This window comes from Erinaceus europaeus, chromosome 3 (genome assembly GCF_950295315.1).
Source record: "Erinaceus europaeus chromosome 3, mEriEur2.1, whole genome shotgun sequence".
Taxonomy (NCBI): Eukaryota; Metazoa; Chordata; class Mammalia; order Eulipotyphla; family Erinaceidae; genus Erinaceus; species Erinaceus europaeus.
In genome coordinates, this window is record NC_080164.1 from 18323745 (window position 1) to 18339266 (window position 15522).

Genomic DNA, 15522 nt, shown 5'->3' on the forward strand with positions numbered 1-15522 from the left:
TCCCTAGAGAATAGGAATTCTTTATCCCTCTGGGAGTATGGACGAAGGGTCATTATGGGGTGCAGAAGGTGGAAGGTCTGGCTTCTGTAATTGCTTCCCCGATGACATGGGCATTGACTGGTCGGTCCATACTCCCAGCCTGTCTCTCTCTTTCCCTAGTGGGGCGGGGCTTTAGGCAAGTGGGGCTCTAGGATACATTGGTGGGGTTGTCTGCCCAAGGAAGTCTGGTTGGCATCATGGTAGCATCTGGAACCTGGTGGCTGAAAGAAGAGTTAACATATCAAGCCAAACAAATTATTGACTAATCATGAACCTAAAGGCTAGAATATTGCAGATGAAGATTTGGGGGGTCCCCGTTTTGTAGCTAGTTAGTAAGCCTATTTTAGTTATATTCCAAAGGGCCCATGACTATACTAGTTTTTTTGTTTGTTTTTGTTTTTGTTTTAGTGATCCTGAAATCTGATATGCAGGTGGATCCTAGTTATTGTCTGGAGAAATGTCAGGACTGGAAAAAGGGCAAGAAAGCTGGATCAGGGAAAAGAATGGCTCCCAAATATGGGAGAGGTAGCTCTTATTTAGAGATTCAGATGTGGTCTAAAGTAGACCGTGTGAGGAGCCTGTGTGCTGAGCTTACTCCGTGCAGGAGCTCACTGGACACTGACTAGCAGGTTCACCTGCAAACCCAGGTTAGCAAGTGTCCATGCTTATAGGCAGGCTTTGGGGTACTGAGAGCACCCTGCCTTGATCGCGTGCAGCTGGAAATGGTATGCAGTGTAGGGAACTGGCAATTGTGTGTGTGCTTTATTAATTAAGTGGCAGCTGCTACTGAGCTAGGAAATTCTTTTATTTTTTGATTATTTTACTTTTATTTATTTTGTATAGAAACAGAAATTGAGAGGGAAAGGGAGAGAAGGAGAGAGACAGAGAGACACCTGCAGCATAGCTACACTGACACTTTTATTTGTTTGATGTGATCTGGGGCCCATATTCAGCTTAGGACTCTATGTGACCTCTGCATCCCTGTAGATCTAAGCTCACATTCTGTGGTCACGAGTGGGAATGTTCCAAGCTGCCCCGATTTCAGGACAGATTATCCTCAGGTGGAAGATAGAGTATGATGTCCAGCCTCCCTTCAGAGGATGGAACATTCTCTACAGTTGTTGATCCACTTTGAGGGCAAGGTCATATGAGGCCCACAAATGGGGTATATTGTGTTGTTCCTGATGGAGATGACTGGTAACAGTGGAGAGAGGGATCTGTTCGAGAACTAGGCCCATCATGTGTTTGGGAATCTCAGGTCTCCCTGATAGGGCCCCAGCTGATGGGGTGGCCTGAGAGTGACCAAAGAGTCCTCATTAAAGCGTGGCAGTCTCCTGCCCTTACTCAGCCTTTGCAGTCCTTACATTGAGAAGGTCAGCTTTGGAGTGACTAGGGGCAGTGTAATAGGAAGTAGGTGAGGAGGGTGTCTATGTCTAAGTAGAAATTATTTCATTAGGAAGTTATGGTGTCTTTTAGGTCTTTCTACTTGCTTGCTTCATTTATTACTCACTGCAGACTGTTATGCACTTTTGCTTTCATGTATATATTTTGCCCTAGTTTATGGATACATGTATACATATGCCCTATCTCATGGAACCCAGTCTCTATCTAGGTTTAGGGACTTTTGGGGAAGTGAACCACCACCTGAAATGGAATTAGAGAATCCTATGAGAAAGAAAAGGTCTCACCTGAGTAATGAGGTTTAAGGTTTGACATTCCACACCTGACATCTCTGGACAAAGTCGAAGTGAAGCACGCCAAGGTGGTTCTCGTTGCATAGATTTGGTTGGGATCAGGAGATGCGATATCATTTGGTATGAATTGAGAGAAGCATGTGGGAAAATGAGCCCCACCCTAGAGGTTCCAGGACTGGGGGAGACATGGGCTTTATAGAGGAAGCGGGAAGTTCCTGCTGTATTAGGGTTTAAGAAGGCAATCGATAGTTATTCCTATAATTAAATTATTTGGCAATTGGGTTAACTTTGAAAATCTCATTGTTAGGATTTGCTGTATCATCACTGTCAGTTCTTACTAAAGCTCATTCCAGGAGAAATTGGTAATTTGAATAGTCTTTGTCTATTGTAGTTAGTTAAATACCTTTTCACAAAGAAAACTCCTAACCTAAGAGAACTTTACTGGTAAACACTTCTAATAATATAAAGGGGAAATGGTATAAAAGGCATACACATACCCTTTTGGGAAATAAAAATGTACTACTCTCTAACTGACTATATAAGGAAAACATTATCTGATTACATAAACTAGACAGATGTTGTAGGAAGCAGTGATAGTTAATCTCTCTCATAAATAAATATAAATACAGGCTTTGAAACAAAATTGTAGCAAATACAGTGAATAATATATAGAAAGGATGGTATATAAAATAAATGGAGATTGTCCCAGACAAAACGAATATAAAAAATCAACAATATGAGTCACCTCATTAGTAAAATCATCTTAAAGGCACAGGGGTCTGACAAAAGTGAGCATCTATTCCATATAAAGCTTCTCTCATATAAAGTGAATGAAGAGAGAAAGAGGCTTCTTTTTCACTAAAATACATCTCTGAAAATTCTATATTGACATTTTTCTTGGTAATGGTGAATGACAATATGCTTTTTCCCTAAAGTTAAGAGTGGTGTGAAGTTGTTTGCTTTCACCAATTCTACTAAACACTGGGCATTGTAGCTAGTGCAATAAAGCAAGAACAAGGAAAGAAAAGAAAAAGGGAGCAAAACTGCCTTTTGTTTGCTTTGGCAGCACATATTCTAAAATTGGAATGATACAGAGAATATTATCATGGTCCCTGCCCATGGATGTCACACAAATGCATGAAACATCCTCTGTGTGTGTGTGTGTGTGTGTGTGTATGTGATGTGATATATATATATATATATATATATATGGAGAGAGAGAGAGAGAGAGAGGGAAATAGAAACAGTGTAAAACTGTCTTTTGGGGACTGAGGAATAGTTGACTAGGTAGTATGTCTGTCTTGCCATGCTCGTAACTCAGGATTGAGTCCTGGCACCACATGGAAGGGCCATGGCATAGTGGCACCATGGCATCAGGAACAGCTCTGGTGCTGTGGTGTCCCCTGCCACTCATTTGTGTGTGCCTGTCTGTCTGTCTACTGAATGAAAAATACAACTTAGTAGTGGTAGAATTGTGCATGTGTGAGTTCCTGACTTGTTTAACAACAATGAAAGCTTGTCTTTATTCTCAGATGATACGATTATGTAGAAAATCCTCAGGCATCTACAAAAATCCTTTTAGAGCTAATAAGTGGATTTTGTAATGTTTCAGGATATAAGATTAAAATCAATTACATTTCCTTCTCTTCCTTCCTTCCTCCCTCCCTCCCTCCCTCCCTTCCTTCCTTCCTTCCTTCCTTCATTCCTTCCTCCCTTCCTCCCTCTCTCCCTCCCTCCCTTCCTTCCTTCCTTCCTTCCTTTCCAGTAAAGTGCTGCTTAGCTCAAGTTTATGTGGCACTAGGAATTGAACCTGGGACAACAGAAGCTCAGGCATGACAGTCTTTTTCCATAACCGTTATGCTATTTCCCCAGCCCTCAATTGCATTTATTTATATTAATAACAGTTTAAAATTGAGTTTTAAATATATAATTGCATAAAACTTGAAATATTTAGGGGCAAATCTAAGGTAAAAAGAAAGACACAAAAGGTATACATGCCGAAAACTCCGGAACATTACTGAGGGAAAGTATAAACCATAGGTCAATAGGCACTACATTCGTGTGCCAGAAAATCCATATATATGTCAGTTATAAAACTCAGTTCTGTGTATTGCACCAAATTCAAAGACTCTGGGGTGGGTGTGGGTGCTGGAACATGACGGCAGAGGAGGACCTAGCGGAGGTTGAATTGTTATGTAGAAACTGAAAAATGTTACACATGTACAGACTATTGTATTTTACTATTGTATTTTACTGTAAACCATTAACTCCAATCAAGAAATATAAATAAATAAAATTTAAAATAAATAAATAAACTCAATTATAATATTGCAGGTTTTTCAATGGAAATGTGTTTTCTCTTTCTCTCTCTCTGTACCCCCCCCCATCTCTCATCTAGTCAGAACCCACCATGGTTGTTGTTATTATATTAACTAGCCTCATTCTAAACGTTATTGTGAGTGGCTATGGGGCTCGCTCATGTAAAGTATGTAAAGTATATTTCTTTTGTATGTGTGAAGCCCTGGTTTCAATTTCCAGCACCACATATCCTAGAGTATGCTATGGTTTTTCTCATTCTCTTTTTCTTTTCTTCTTGTTCATAAACTATTAAATATTTAAAAAGAAATAAGTCATTGAAATTCTAACAGCCTAAAATAGCCAAACAATTTTGAAAAAGAATGAAATTGGAAGGTTTACTATACCTAATTTTAAGACTTATTGCAGACATACAGTAAGTGAGATCGGGCAGTAATAGTTTTAGAAAGACAAGTAGATCGGTGCGGATAATGGAACAGAGTGAAATATCCGAGAATAGACCAGAAAGTCTAGCTAGATAGGAGGAGAATCTGTATCATATTGGCCAGTGCAGCTCTGCACAGTAGAAATGACGAAAGCCAGCCTGGAAAAAAAGAATCAAAGGTAGGAGAGAAAATTGGAGAGAGAGCATACTGTGAGTGGTGCCACTCTGAAGGTTTGAGGTACGGGCTTGATAGCTGAACTCCTGTAATGAACTGTCCTTGGGAGCCTTTGAGCCTCTACCATAGGTTTCCTTCCTCTCTCCCTCCCTTCCTCCCATGAAATGATTCAGGTTTCTGTCAGTTGTAATCAGAAAACCTTTGACTCATGTAATAATACTTTATGGTATCTTCACTCTCTTTAAATTGATGAGAAAACTTAATCTGAGAGCAGTGGATTGGGTTACTGAGGCCTCTGTGTAGTAGAACAGAGGTTTCAGTTCAGGTTCACCTCACTGAAAAGTCTGTACTATTTTTCACCACAAGAAATTGCCCCAGGAGCTAGTTTTTGAGTATTTCTCTGCAAAAAGAGATGAAATATCCAACAAAGTTTTTAAATTTAATTAAATGATATAGATATTTCTTATCTAGATACCTTTATTGAGAAAATGTTGAGAGGGTCAGGTGGTAGCACAGCGGTTTAAGCTCACATGGCGCAAAGCACAGGGACTGGCATATGAATCCCGGTTCAAGCCCCAGGCTCCCCTCCTGTAGGGGGGGTCGCTTCATAAGCACTGAAACAGATCTGCAGGTGTCTATCTTTCCCTCCCCTCTCTGTCTCCTCTCCTCTCTCAATTTCTCTCTGTCCTATCCAACAACAATGGCAACAATAACAATGATGACAACAATAAGGGCAACAAAAAAAATGGGAAAAATGACCTCTAGGAGCAGTGGATTTGTAATACAGGCACTGAGCCTCAGTGATAACTCTAGAGGCAGGAAAGAAGAAGAAGAAGAAAAAGACAATGTTGGTTTACAAGACTATTGTCACACGTGCACAGCTTTCTGCTCCCTGTGGTAGGTGTCGGCATACCATACTCTGCACAAACCATGTTCCCTTCCCCTTCCAGTCCTCTTCCACCTGGCCCTTTTAGAGTGTTTAGACCATGGGTAATGATAGTTTCATCCGTGTTTCCCTTTCTTTGTTTCATAAGTACCACCTAGGAGTGAGATCACTTAGTATTCGCTCTTCTCCTTCTGGCTTATTTCATTGACATGATTCTTTCAAGTCCCACCCACATTGTAGCAAACGAGATTTCATCATTTCTTACACTTGAGTAATATTCCATTGAGTAAGTGTACCATAGCTTCCTTACCCATTCATCTGTACTGGGACATCAGCTTGTTTCCAAATCTTGACTAGATAGTGCTGTAATGAGCATAGGTGTGCGTAGATCTCTCTGGATAAATGTTTTTATTTTCTTTGGATCAATGCCTATGAGAGGAGTTGGCAAGTCGATAGTAGGTCTGCTTTTAATATTCTGAGGAATATCCAGAGGGTTTTTCATAGGGGCTCGGCCAGTTTTGACAGTAATTTCTTGGTAGAAATGCATGCCAAGCCTTTTATCACTCTCTCCCTCAACGCCACTGTGAAAAGGGACCTTATTAATTGTCAACCTCCTCCAGTCCTGTACTTCCTATGCTTCCATGTGTGTTGCCTGATAGACTGGTGGGATAATCCAGGCTTGTTTTATTTGAAATATATTGTCTAGGGAACATTTTTAGGCTCTCCAAACAATCATGTCACTCTGTCCAGGGGAGCTCAGTGTTTTAGAGCACAGGGCTTGCATGTCCAAGAGCCTCGTTTTGTTTGTCAGTACTTCCAGATGCCAGAGTTGAGCAGTGCTCTGTTCTCTCTTCAATGAAATAAATAAATATATCTTTAAATAACAATTATGTCATTAAAGAGCAAGACTTATGAGCTGTATAAGGTCTGTTTTCACCCTGAGTAAAGTTAAGAAATCCCTCACTCTGACATTGCATAAAACTAGAATCCAATATGAAGCTATTCTATTCTGTTTTCAGAAGCATCCTTTTCTTGTTTTATTTTTACTGATTTAATATTGGTTTATAATACTATGAGATTTTAGGAGCTTTGTTTCACATATACACATAAATCTATGTGTGTATTTCCAACTTACTGTGTCCACCACCATGTTCTTTCTGTGTGTGTATTTATTTATTTGTGGTTTAATATTGACTTATAAAATTATAAGATACTAGGGGTATTATCTTCCGCCCACAAGAGTTCTGTGTCCCCAGCCCCTCCACTGGAAACTGAGGTCATTCTCCTGAGCCCACAGATATGGGTTGACTTTATATCTCTGTCTCTGTCTCTGTCTCTATCTATCTCTGTCTCTATCCCTATCTACCTATCTTTTTTTTTTTTCCTGGCTTATTTTTTCTGTGTTCTGCCTTCACTTCCTTTCTAAGTCACACCTATGCCTATTACTACTTGTGAGTGACTTTCCTTTTTTCTTTTTCTCTGATAAGAGAAACAGTGGCATTTTCTAGATTTGCTTCCCTTTCAGCAACTGTGGAAAAACAAGATTCCTGGGGAAAACACTTCAGGTCTTCACCACCATTGTTCTCGTGCAATAACATCAAATTGAACCCTCCTCCTGTCCCCTCTTCCTTCTGTTTGTCTCACTTATTTGTGAAATCTAGATAACGAAAACCAATGAAGATGAAAACACGAATGTTCAGTTGAGTAAGCAACTTGCCATATGCTGAGGATGAACAAGAGCGAAGCTGAAGGTGCTGTGCTAGGACATTCACATAACTCAGAGCCTCAGTAAAATGATTTGTACTTGTTGGCACATAGCTAAACATTCAGCTTAATTTATTGACCTCCTTAGCACATTATGGGAAGTTTCCATATTAAGCAATAATGTTGTAATTTAAAAACAGTTTAACTTTAGTAGGCAGAATGCAAAACTACCCCTAAACTTGAATCATAAACTCAGAGTACAGTCTTGTTTATGAATTTGACTTCTGCACCTTCCACAGCCACCGCACCTGTCACTCAAAGCATCCTACTGCCATTTATGATGTGTCCTTGTTTGTCTTTAAATTTTGACTTTGATGCTAGGGGCTGAATCCAGAGCTCCAGACTTGCAAAGTATGGGCTCTCCTGCCAAGCTAACTCTCCAGCCCATAATAGAGTTTTAAGGAATTATATTTTATTTTTATTTGCCTGCCTAGGCTCATCTTTTGCTAAGGGACAGAAGGCTATGAAATATCCTTCAGAACCATCCTCAGAAAGTGGTCCATTCCATCTATTTAACAAATAATCACTAAATTGTTACTGTGAGTCAGACACTATAACTGAGGCTGAGGATAGATGTGTTTAGAAGACATGACAAATGGAATCTGTGGCCTTTCTGTACCTTTTAATCTTGTCAGTAATACCACAGATTAAAAATATATTTATTCTTTATTAACTTTCTTAGAAATATGGCTCTGAGGAATTGTATTTATATATGAAGGGCCTGACGTTTTCTTGGTAGACACGTATCGATAGGTAGTCTAATAGTTACTTACTGCTGTGTAGTAATGGCCCCAAAATAGAGTACTGTAGAACACTAACCATTTCTTCCATCACAGTTTCTGTGGGTTAGGAACTTGGGTCTATCTTAGTGGGAGTGTTTCAGCTAGAGCCTGCTGTGTTGCTATTGTTAGTGACGGTCACCATCAGAAGGCTTAACTAGGGCCAGAGGATTTGCTTCTAAGATGACTCACTGACATGACTGTTGGCAGGAGGGCTGAAGTTCTCATTATGGGTCTCCATGTGTGGCTTGAGTGTCCTCACAACATGGCTGCTGACTTCCTGCAGGACAAGAAAGGAGGAGGCTGCAGTGTCCTCTATGACCTAGTGTCTGTAATTGTCTCTCCCTTTTATTCACTACATTAGAGGTGACTTAGCTCCAGCCCAGACATAAGAGAAAGAGAATTAGGCTACACCTCTGGAAGGTAGGAGTATTAAAGAATTTGAATATCTATCCATCCATCTATCCATGGCCTCACTGTGCTCAGCTGACTTTTTCAAATAGGGGGAACAAAAGATAGGACAGCACAAAGCTTCCTCCAATGCAGTGGGAACTGTGTTTGGGCTTGGGGCTCATGCATGGCAAAGCAGGTGGGCCATTTTGCTGGCCCCATCTACCCTGAGAATATGTCTTAAAACCAGCAAAAGTAGCAAATGGGTAGTAGATAGAAAGTTAGGTGGATATTTTAATATATGTCAACAAGTTATTTAGAGTTCTAAAGCAGAGGCAAGATACAATTACAATGGAGCCTGAGGGCTTCACTGGGCTGGTGTGTGGAGGCAAAGTTAAGGAGACTACAGTCTAGACATGAAGGGGTGTGCTGGCCAGTGCATGGGAAGTGGATGATCTTTATGAGGCTTTTATATTTCTTGTGGTAGTCTGTTTTACAGAGCCCTAAACAAGTATATACCCAGTAAGGATTTGCTTCTAAAGAAAATATATGAGGTCTGAGAAGTGGTGCTTTGGTTGGCATGTTGTTATAAGACACACATATTTGGGGGGGGGGGTGAACACGCCAGAGCATCACTCTGGTATGTGTCATACCAGGGACCAAACTCAGTTTCTCATGCTCAAGAGGACAACATGCCAACCACTGCACCACCTCTGAGACCTCATAAAGAAACAGTTTTTAAAGAAACAATGTGATCTACAATTATAGCAAATACAGTCTTGAACCTGATAAAAATATAAAAGAAAATATAATTCTAGAGAGCTTTCTATTTTTATTCAGCACATATATTTTACTTGGCATGACAAGATTCTCCTAATAAAGAATAGAAACAGACTTCTGATTATGTAATAACCTACAATTATTTTTATGGCTATGACATTCCGATCTTCTTATGCAGTATTTATAATGTACATGTGTAGCAAGGGCACCGAATACAAGTTCTAACAGTACAGTCTTGATCATAAATCAGAATCAAGTCATGCAGTGTAACGTTTGTGAACTTGCTTGGTTGATACAGAAACTTTTGTTGAGAATACATGGCATTTTCTATTTAAGTTTATAATTGTGGTGGTTTTGTGTTACTAAGGTTCTAAAATTTAATTTTCCTCATCATATAATTCTGCCAAGACGTTTTGGTATCAGTTAATTATAAAGATGGGAAAGACATTACTACATTTTGGAAAAAAAACTGATTTAGGTATTGTATGAATGTGATGAGAATTTCAGCCGATTATGGCTACAAAAGATTATGATTCAGCCTCAGAACATAACTTATGGAAAATCATCAACTGTGCAGAATGAGTTCTTCCAGATGACAGATCTTCTTAAGAAAGCTTGCCAGTACGAAAGAGAATGCTAGAAGGAAAAGGGTCCCATTGACTTTCAACATACGCACCTGATATAGCTTTTATTCAATAGCAACCAGCAATATATGAGTTTAAAAAAAAAAGGAGGAGGGGGAAGAGGAGAAAGAAAACATTGGTGAATTTAAAAAAATTCTGCTCTGATTTTTCTAAACTTTTATTTCAGAGAGAGTTTCTAAGTTTGTATGTGTCTGTGTGAAAGTAAATTCAGGATGCCTCTCACTATATTTTCATCTTTCAGCATAGTAGAGGCTTCCAGGAAGTCGAAACTGAAGACAGCTATTTGAATAGATGTGTTTGCATCACTGTGGAAATGACCCACACCATTTATTCTTCTCCTTTTTGCTCCTCTCAGCACATCGTTCTTCTCTCTGTGCATTGTTCTTCTCTTCATCTCTAACCTATGAGCCATGTCTTTTTCCAGCTTTTAGTTTCAACTTAAAAAGAGAGGAGCTATTAGAAGTGCTCAGGTTTCCTTCCTTGGTGCTAGAGCCATTATGTGTTTGAGTGTTCTGCGGTTATCTCATTCATTCATCTTACGTGCATCCCATAAATAATGAGTTTTCTGTGTGCTCAACACTGTACTAGAGAAATCTATAGTTGACAGGCTGGGTCTTGCCTTTTGAATTTCCAAATGTTTTTGGAATGTGATTCAAAGAGTTACAGCAAGCTAGGTTTATGGATCAAGTCTCCTGATGAGCTTTTTTTTGACATTGAATTAATGTAGATAGACCTTTCTTCTAGATGCTGTTAATTTTTCCTAAATGCCGTTAAGGTTTCCCCACCGTAATTCAACCTGCAATGCTAAATTAGAGTAGCACTTGTACTACAGAAAGACTAATTGCCAAGTGACTTTATTTGTAGATAAACACAAATAAAACCAATATTCTAGCTCTGTTGGCTTATCATTTGTATGCTTTTATGTTGTCATCAGAAATTTAAAAAATAGGATATAACTACCTACTTCTGGAGGGACTGCAAAGGTTAAATGTGTTGGGAAGAGTGACAGTTCACTTGGTGGAGCACAGGCTCCAGATTCTAGCCCTGCACAGTGTTGTGCAGGGCACTCTAAGCAGTGGCTCAGTGGCATCTCTCCCTTTTTCTTTTCTTTTTGTTCTTTTTCCTCCAGGGTTACTGCTGGGCTCGGTGCTTGCACCATAAATCCACCACTCCTGGAGGCTATTTCCCCCCTTTTGTTGCCCTTGTTGTAGCCTCATTGTGGTTATTATTATTACCATTGTTGATGTTGTTCATTGTTGGCTAGGACAGAGAGAAATGGAGAGAGGAGGGGAAGACAGAGACGGAGAGAGAAAGACAGACACCTGCAGACCTGCTTCACCGCCTGTGAAGCGACGCCCCTGCAGGTGGGGAGCCGGGGGCTCGAACCGGGATCCTTAGGCCGGTCCTTGCGCTTTGTGCCACCTGTGCTTAACCCACTGCACCACCACCCGACCCCCTTCTCTCCCTTTTTCTATCAGGAAAAAAAATATAGAAAAAGTTGGCTTGGGACTGGCAAGATTGCACATGAACAAAAAAATAAAAAGGGAAAAAGAAAGGAAAGGGAAGAAGAAAATGATTAGTTCAGTGATAACCATAGAATGCTCTAGAAATTATTTATTACCATGATTATTATTGTTACTATGATTATTATTAAAATTAGCTCTTGAGGTACCAGGACACATATTTACTAATTACTGTGATTTATACAACATCCATGTCTAAATGTTACATGTGTCAGTTTGCAAAATTAAAACAATTCTGTAGTAAGCTCTATATCCATACTTGAAGAGAAAGCAGTGAATTGATGGGGGCTGGGTATGGCATCTTCCAGCATTCTTCCTGAGGAATTTGGGTTTTTAATGTTCAAAAGTCATCAGTAAATTTGAAGATATAATTGGTTTTATTAGATGAACCATGAGTTTGACAGCATTCCATGTATATCCTTTCTAAGCAGAAAAAAAAAAAAGCTCTAGGGAGCTATACATAATGGAAATCTTTTACAGCAGAGAAGGATGAGACAGGCAAAATGGGAATTGTTTCAGGTAGAATTGGGGCAGAATCTGTCTGGCAGATTATAATGTTCATGATGACCAAGAAATTTTGCAGTGACTGGTTAAAAGTTGCATTTGCAGGAGTAAAAACCATAATTAAGTTAGGTATTAAATCTTGGTTTGGGGCTAACAAAATAGGCACTTTGGATAGTGTGCACACAACCTAGGTTTGAGCCCAGCCCACACTGACATTGAAAGGACCTTCCATGCTGTGTTCTCTTTCACTTGCTGCCTTTTCTGCATCTCTGTCTCTGTTTAAAATATACATATATATTTGGCGACTTAAACTTAGAGCAAGTGATTCCATTTTGGGCCTGCTGTCTCATTTTAACAACAGCAAGAGCAAGTTTCATAGAATGTTAGAAGAAGGAACATACAAATGGTACGGAGGTTGGAGATTTCCTAGTAAGGCCAATAGGCTCCTTTCTTTCTCTCTATCTGCCTCCCCCACCCCACCCTTATTTTTGGGGCTCTGCTCCTTTAGAATTTACTACTCTCAGTGTATTTCCCCCCCTTCTTTTATCACTAGGGGTGGGGGGGTGGAGGGAGAAGGAAAGACAGGACAGCATAATAGCACCACCTCTCAGCTTGCGAAGCTTCTCTGAGTAAGTGTGCCCATGTGGTGCTCGGGCTCCAGTCTGGATCCTCACGTGCTGTAAAGTATATGCTCTGCTGGGTGAACCATTTCCTCTCCATCCACACCCGCTCTGCTATAGCAGACTTATAAGATTACGATTGGTGTGTGCTAGTTTTCCTTTCTGTGAGAACAGGCTGATTTAGGATTAGACCTGTGACATGGGTCAGGCCACTGGGGCTTCTCCACTTTATGAGTTTTCATGGACAATTTAACATCACGTGGAATAAACATGAAAGAGACTTACTTTCATAAACTATTTATTGAAATAGCTTTACCAGACCTAGTTGTAATCAAAACTTTTTCCATTCCAATTTTCTTTGCTGATCTAAAGAACATCTTTTAGAGAACAGTGGGTAGAATTTGGGCCTTCTATATATATAAGACCCTGGATTCTTACCTGGTAGGATGTTAAAGAGGTTTTTGAATTCACAGAAGATTTTTCTAGCATCTGCATCTGCCTATTACAAAAGCTTTTCTTTTGTTACCTAACCTAGCATGTTTTGTCTATGAGATGTCCTAACCCAGTGGCCCTCTGCATCTTTTTTTTCTAGGGAGAGAAGGTGCTTTATTATTTCCCTATAGGACATACCTTGGTGTGCTTCAGAAAAACCCCAGGAAAGTGTTTATTTTGATCATTGACAAAAGAAAACTAAGGCATTAGATCACATAGGAAGCATGAACTTGTCTGTCCTGTCCTCAATTCCAGGATAAGCTCACTATAGCAATTTCTGAAGCACCTTTCTTATCAATCTTAATTTGTCAACAACTTAGCTTTGCACTGACAAAGATATTTTCTTAAAGAGGCTACACATTCTTTCTTTATGTGGACATTTAGAATCATCAGAACAAAGCAGTGTTTTATATGTAAAGTTCATTGAACTGTATATAAAGTTAGAGTCAAGATTTGTGTGTGTTAGTTTTTGTAAGTTATACCTTAAAAATGTTAAATTGGGAGTCAGGCGGTAGCATAGTGGGTTAAGTGCACGTGGTGCTAAGCACAAGGACCAGCGTAAGGATCCCTGTTCGAGCCCCCAGCTTCCTACCTGTAGGGGCATCTCTTCACAGGCAGGCTGCAGGTGTCTTTCTCTCTCCCTCTCTGTCTTCCCCATCTCTTTCCATTTTTCTGTGTCCTATCCAACAACGATGACATCAGTAACAACAACAATAATAATCACAACAATAAAATAACAAGGGCAACAAAAGGGAATAAATAAATTAAAAAAATAAAAAATAAATTAAAAAAACGTTAAATCACAGTAAAGCTCTGGCCAAATGCTCAAGCTTATAGTTGATTGCCTATGTTTGAACCCTAACTACAGACCCACTAATTAACTAACAACGGCAAGCCACTCAGATCCTCTTAGCTTTGGTCTCCTCATAAGTGGGATAGCAGTGCCTAGCCTAAGTGCCACTGTTCTAGAGAGTTTTCTCTTGACTCCTTGTGACCCATCCCAAAAGCAATCACTTCTTCCCTCTGAAAATAGTCACTACCCTGAATTATAGTAGAAATCTGTAAAGTTTTTTTTAATGGTTTTATCACCCAAGAATGTTTTTCTCAGTTATAACTGAGTCTTATCAGTTATTTTGAATTTATTTTTACCTTTTAAGTATCTTTGCATCTATGGGTTTGTCCTTTCTTCTTTTCAACCTGATGCTGAAGAACCCAGCTCATTTACTTGGAGAACAATCTAGATTTTTCAGATTTAAGACACACTGCATGTTTCTATCTATGCATTTCCGGTACATACGAAACTTAATCAAAAGACTGAAACTGATTTGGGTTCAGTATCTTTGGCAGGATCATAGGTGGTAGTATTTTCTTTTGTTAGGAAATATATAAATGTTTTGTTGTCACTGTTTTTGTGATCTTGGTAGTCAGTAGTGTTGGTAACTGAAAATAGGTCAAACTTAACTTTAGGTGAGTTTACTCACTAATCCAGGTGAGGACTTGAGCCTAGGAGGAACTCAAATGTAGGAAAAATAGTTCTCAGATTGCTCTGAGAGAACTGGCTCAAAGGTTGGTTCCTGGTATGGAGGCTTTAAATGCCTTGTGTATGTAAGGAGAGGTTTCAGTAAGCATTTCTAGGAATTCAACAAAGTAGAGTGAATTAGACAACAGTGTCTGCTATCCTGGCCTCACCTGTATGGTGAGTAAACCAAGCAAGGTGGTTAACATATTCCCCCCCCCCCATTTGTCCTGCTACCCCATTCTTCTGGGAATTGAAGGTCAGGCATCATATGCCATCTGCTCTTTCAGCTTCTTTGATGGTTGATGAATATCATGTCATAGGCTAGTATGCACTTGCCCCTTTCCAGTCAAGAAGTTTGGGGTACAGCCTCCTCACAGAGCCAGACCTGCTGAATTCCACTTTTTTCCCCTTTTGCCTCCAGGGTTATCACTGAGGTTCGGTGCCTGGCCTAGGAATCCACTGTTCCTGGTGGCTACCTTTTTTTTTTTTTTTTTTTTTTTTTTTTGGTAGTGGTGTTGCTGCTGCTGCTGCTGCTGTAAAATAGAACAGAGAGAAATTGAGAGAGAAGGGGAAGACAGAGAGGGGAGAGAAAGACAGACACCTGCAGACTTGCTTTCACTGCTTGTTAAGCTACCCCACTGTAGGTAGGGAGCCCAGGGCTCAAACCAGTATTCTTGAGCCAGTCCTTGTGCTTCGCAGTATGTGCACTTAATCTGGTACGCTACTGCCTGGCCCCGAGTTCCCACTGCAGACTTAAAGTATGACCAAAGAATCATAATGATTAAATTCTTAAAAAGTAGTTTTTCTCGCATTTGTTATATTGATTTGACAGAGAAGACTTAGTTCCTTTCCATTCCTTTGACAAAACTATAGACATAATTGCCTTATTCCTTTGGCAATAAATGAAATTTGTGTGAACTGAAAACATTGAAATTATTATGAAATATAGTAATAATACACAGTGTTCAGTTTT

At 39.7% G+C, this 15522-nt stretch overlaps 1 protein-coding gene and 1 non-coding gene across 13 annotated transcripts in view; both read left to right on the plus strand.

Moving 5' to 3' along the window:
• Positions 1 to 15522, plus strand: part of BABAM2 (BRISC and BRCA1 A complex member 2) — a 452740-nt gene that overhangs the window by 175434 nt on the left and 261784 nt on the right. The window lies entirely within an intron of this gene.
• On the plus strand, positions 2788 to 2890 carry LOC132537864 (U6 spliceosomal RNA). The gene has a single exon (XR_009549287.1). It is a non-coding gene; the product is annotated as a U6 spliceosomal RNA (small nuclear RNA).